The following is a 6,307-nucleotide window of genomic DNA, read 5'->3' on the forward strand; positions in this document are numbered from 1 at the left end:
AGCCTGTCTTTTTGTGTGTGCCTGTAGGGGGGTTGGGCTTGTTTGATTTATCTTTCAGTGTGATAAATCTGGCTTATGTAAAAGTGGCACATTTTTGCACAAATCTGCAAGTGTGCCCAAAAAGTGACAAATGAAGGGTTGACAGAATTGAAGGTAAAACAGACAGAGAGAAAATATTGTAAGCTGGCAGCCACTCCAAAGTAATTCTCACTGCAGAGATGTATACATTTCCATAGAATGTTATAATAAAGTCAGTAAAGGGGTTTCTCATGAAAGAAAGTTAATCCCCAAGTGATGTTCACACAATAAAGATAACTTTTAACCTCTTACTTTGCAATTTTAGTGAGCTTTATTGCTCTTTTTGGTCATATCACTCCCTAGACAGGTCAGTGCAAAAATCCAGAGTTTGGGCGGGGAATCTGAGCAGACACTTCATGATTCCTCTGTGCTATGAGATGCTGTGTGCTGACAATGTGCTTAGAGTATCAGGGTCCAAGGTTTATCTACACTTTCATTTAGCTTCTGAACATTATACAAATAGAAAAAGAGAGATGATACAGATCAGAGATTAGAGATGTTGATTTCCATAAGATGGATATGAAACACAATGACACTCTCAGCTCTCCATTATTGCAAGTAGAGGTATTCCACACCGATACCGCATTTTCATATTCATCACGTCTTTTTATTTGAAATTAAAACAAAACATCAACTATGTGTTTCTGCACTGGACAAGCACCTTCGTCAGGTTGAGAATAATAAAAGCAATGAATAACAAACAGGGCATGAGTGGTATCATTTATGTTAGTACACGGAGCCTCATTTTCAATTTGGGAACTGCGTCACAATGGGGATATCAGCCGGACTGATATACAGGAGATAATAAAATTTCATAATGTGCTAATGTTTCCCAACATGTACATACATAGGCATTACTAAAGATTAGAGTAATAAGGGTAAAATATGTTTTTGAGAAAACTTTAGAATAAGTGATAATACAATAATAAAAAATTCATATGGTACAATGCTACAAGCCGCAATAAACATTTATTTGGAGTGCATCTCTATGTAAGTCAGGTAAGTCATGTATTAACAAACACTTACCTGAGTAAGCCGCAACCACAGATCTAGATGACTGTCTTAATCTACCGTGGCTTCCGTAGGAGTCTGCACCCAGCGGGAGGAAAAAAACTAAGAAGTAACCATAGTTCCAGGGGACTCCTGTGCCCGCGCTCCGTCACATCTCTGATGTATTCTTGATACTAGCGGATCAAAATTATCCACCACAAAATATCTAAAATTGGTCATCCACAAACTACCTGACAAACCGGTCAGATACTCTTCAAGTAAATGTGTATTGCGGCTTGTAGCATTGTACCATATGAATTTTTTATGATTATTTTATCGCTTGTTCTAAAGTTTTCTCAAAAAGTTACCTTACTCTTATTACTCTTATCTTTAGTAATGCCTATGTATGTACATGTTGGGGAACAATAGTTCATTATGAAATGTTATTATCTCCTGTATATCAGTCTTGCTGGTGCTGATGAACAGATGAATTCTCCTATCATACCATTATCACAATTATGACCCACTTCCCAAATTATAAATGAGGCTCTGTGTACTAACATAAAGGATACCACTCATGTACTATTTGTTATTCATTGCTTTTATTATTCTTAACCTGACAAAGTCATTTTTCCAGCGCTGAAACAATGTTATGGTTTAATTTCCAATAAAAAGACTTGATGAATATGAAGATGCGCTATCGGTGTGGCATACTTTTAGCTACGGAATAAATCGTTGGATGCTTATTCCTCGTGGTCTCGCTCTCCACAAGCAGCTCCTCATAGAGATAAAACTACAGGCTATTTAACCAAGACACCTGAATGGTGAGCAACCTAACTTTTAATTTACCCAAGTGAAATCCATATGCCACACTTGTGTCTTTTATCTTTGATTCAGTGAATCAGTTCATCTCTCCTCACCTAATCAATAGAACACATAGTCAGCCCCGCCTCCTCACCTAATCAATAGAACACATAGTCAGCCCCGCCTCCTCACCTAATAAATAAAATACACAGTAGCTTGTAGAGTAAGTCTTACTGGAAAGAAGTGCCTGTGTCTGATCTGTTCTTGTAATTCAGGGGTACGAGGCAAAGAGCACTGCAGCCATGCAGACAAGAGAAGCTATTCATTAGAAGAATCCAAGCATAATCAGAAGATTTTTGGTCATATCCAGGGACAATCAAAACTGTAAACACCAGAACTGATAGAGACGGGTTGGAATTATATCTGTGAAATGCTGTAATTTTAACAGTGAATAACAGAATGTGCTATTTTGTTTTACTGAGTATATTTAAGAATCTTGTCTTCGTGGGAATACCCCTTTAAGAATTAAAGATGAACAAACACAACTCTAACCCCCATATTGATCAAATTGAAAAAGATTGGATTACCGAAGGGTAATTTTAAACTAATTTTCTATCTACCTATCGATATCTTATTTTTATTTAACTATCTACCTTTATGGCCAAAAGTTTTGAGAATGACACAAATATTATATTTTCACATGATCTGTTGCCCTCTGGTTTTTATGTGTGTTTGTCAGATGTTTTTTTATCACATACAGTAATACAAGTGCAATCATATTATGAGTAACAAATCTATATATCATCTATTAATTTATCTATATATCTATATATTAACTATTTTTGTCTATATCTGTCTATTTCTTCATCTTAAAAGAAACTGACACTTACTATCCGTCCCCTTGACTTCAATGTAAAAGATAATTTAATGTCACTCTTTATGGTCAGTTAGGTATCATCTGTTATGAATCAATTGTTTTTCAAAAAAGTGCTTTATGCTCTGTCATTTTTTTTCCATCCAAAAATGGAAAAAAAAACGGATGACTGTCTGATGGTTGACAACAGATGACATTTTAAATTGTATTGATTTCAATGGGATTTACAATGGATCCGTTCAATTTCCGTTTCTAAATTGCCGTTTCTAAAAGCCGAAATCTGAATGGTAGTGTACACTTACCTGACCTTTCGCATTGATACTCATATTTATCCTCCTTGAGATGATTCTACTCCTTCATTGGAGTCCAGCTGTGCTTAAGTGGTTTTTTAATTCATTTTTCGCTCCCCGCATTCAAAAATCTATTTTTTTCATTTTTCTATATACAGAGCTGTGTATTATCTGTATTTTCTGTGTAACAAATTTTACTTCTCAGTGACTTTATTTATTATTCCATTCCATGTATTGGGAAGCTGGGAAAAATTCCAAATGTGGTAAAAATTACAAAAAAACGCCTTTGCGTCACTTTCTTGTGGGCTTTTTACAACTTTCACTGTGATCTCCAAATGATACATCTACTTTATTCTTTGGTTCAGTCTGATACGGTGATACCAAATTTATATATGTTTTATTGTGTCCCATTGTCTTTTATCTGGGGGAAATAATTTACATTTCCCCCAATAATTTACAAATAATTCACATTGAGAGCAGGAAAGGATTTTCAAGTGTGGAATAACCTTTTTATCTATTAGTTTAGCACAAGGTAGCGGAATTGTATGTAGTCTATACTCTAAACTGTATGTATCTATTGTGTCTCCTGTTCTGTCTAGTGTGATATTATCTAGAAAACTTTAGGTCCCTTACCATCAATTACAAGGGAGGTGGTGTTCAGACGCAAGGAAAGACGTCAGTGCTGCAGCACCTCTGCTTTTATACAACTTAGGCTACATTCACACGATGTATGCCCGCTGTACCGCTGCTCACCCCAGCCCCTCTCCATATGAATGCACGTGTTCTGCACCATACCTCTCCCATACGGTGCTGCGAGGCCAATGAAGTGTATGGGGGACATATATACGTCCCCCATACATTCGTGTGAATGTAGCCTAAGGTCAGAAGGTAAGAGTTTGCCAATTAAGGCCGCCTTATAGGCCTGTGGAGACTAAAAAGCCATAGATGCCCCACTATGTAATTCTGGAAAGTATGCAAATACATTTTCCAAGATGTTAAATGAAAAATAATGCCACCTTTTGCTACCTTGAAAGGCTTTAACACCAAGTTTGACCTACCTGTAGTCTAATAACATTATGATTCTTTATACAAATGAGTTACACATGTCTTAAAAGTAGTCTTTCTGGATGATGCCACCACGCTGGGTCTTCAAAAGATCGTGTTGTGGAAAGTGTTAATCTGAATTATTAAGGAACTGGTAGAGATATTTTAAGTCAATTTCTGCTGCCTGATTGCCCTTAAAGGGAATCCAATACCACAATTAACCTACCTGAAGTAAGTGTTATGTTATATAGGAATATGCCCACACAAGTCATCCATGCCTTTGTTTTTATTTTCCAGCTTCTCCTTCCATTCCAAAAGTTAACTTTAGAAATATGCAAATTTGGCTCAGGTACTTTGGGGGTGTCAGCTTTAGTTTCACAACAATAACACCCCCACCCCCACTACACTTCCACTTCCCCTCATCCTTCCATCTTCAGCAACATCCTTCCTGTATCCAATGAGATGTGGAGCTGCAGTATTTAGGTGCGCAGTCAAAGTACTTCAACCCAATTTGCATATTTCTAAAGTGAAGTTTTGACATAGAAGAACCAGCTTGACAATAAAAATGATGAAAGAGATGGATGGTTTGTGTGAGCATAGCCTCATGTAGTAGCAGTTAGTTTGGGTAGGTTAATCGTGATGATGAATTCCCTTTAAGTGTTAAATAGGGTTGCCAATAATCTATACATTACTGTCAATCTTTGTGCAGAAAACCATGATCTCCAGGCATTGTAATAAGAGAAGCCTCACTATAGTCCATTAAAGGAAACCAATCGGTAAAAAAACACTACAGATACTCACCTACGCTCCTGTTCATCTTGATCCTTGCGCTGTCCTCCACTAGTCTTGAAACGCTGGGATCACCTAGAAAAGAGACTTATAATTAGCAGGCCGGAGCATCAAGATGATGCTAATTATGCATGCCCCAAAATCTCTCTCTCGCACCAATGAGAGGTAGGCATGAATTCCCGCCTCCTGAGTGATAGATGCCTCCCTCTTTCATGTTGGATAGGGAGATGAGGTCACCCAGGGGGGCATGCATAATTAGCAGCCCGAAGTGCCGGAGATCGCGCGCCCAAGCTCCGACCTGCTAATTATCTTTTCTAGGTAATCCTCGTGTATAAAGATTAGCAAAGATAGGTGCGGGGGTTAAGATGAAGAGGTGTGCAGGTCAGTAACAAAAAACAAAATTGCCCCAATGTTGGACATCCCACCAACTATCAAACAAACACAGCTAACAATAGCAAATGAAGAGAGCTGCAAAATATTTAGAAAAGTATATATCTCCTTTATAAACAATCCATACAAATAAATATATATATAACTCCCAAAAGACTGGGTAAGTTCGGTATATGGGGGAAAGAAGACGTCCCAGATGGAACGTGGGACCACCATGTCACACTTACCCGTTGGCATGGTTAAAGGCAGACAACGGGAAGTCAGAGGGGAGGCCAAAAGATGCACCCCGACGCACGTTTCGCACCAATGCTTCGTCAGGACCTCCAACGCGTGCTTTGCATGCGCGTTGGGGTGCATCTTTTGGCTTCCCTCTAAGTGCCCGTTGTCTGCCTTTCACCATGCCTACGGGTAAGTGTGACATTGATGTTTGGAACCTATAATACCGGAAGGTACCTCCGGCTTATTGAACCACTGGTTTTTACTGCACTGTTGTCACTTTACCCTGTATTTTTTGTCCTATTTTTGGACATTTCATTTTCGATTATTATATTTGGCACATCTTAACTTCGGGGCATATGGAAGGGGGGTCTTTGGCCTTTTGTGGTGGTCCCACGTTCCATCTGGGACGTCTTGTTTCCCCCATATACTGGAGATATATACTTTTCTAAATATTTTGCAGCTCTCTTCTTTTGGTATTGTTAATTTCATTTAAGGACTTTCCACACAAAATTAAGCCCCTTCTACAAAATTTACAGAGCTCTTCAATCCCCTGCAAAAATAATTTTAGCAATTACTTTCCTACTAAGCTTAGATGTGCTGCAGTTCTCAAGAGGTTGTAATTGATTGTAATTTTACAAATACAATTCACTCATGGAAACTATTTTCACAAGCCGGGTGGCTTACGTAGCACCTACCACTCCCTACTCCCACTGTATCTGCCTCCACAGTGCTCAGGCATTGGGCCTGCTGAATACCAGGGTAATTAAAGGACTATACCAAGAAAATTTTTCAATAAACTAATAACTTGTAATGCACAATTTAGCTAAGA

Source organism: Engystomops pustulosus, chromosome 10 (genome assembly GCF_040894005.1).
Source record: "Engystomops pustulosus chromosome 10, aEngPut4.maternal, whole genome shotgun sequence".
NCBI classification, from domain to species: Eukaryota; Metazoa; Chordata; class Amphibia; order Anura; family Leptodactylidae; genus Engystomops; species Engystomops pustulosus.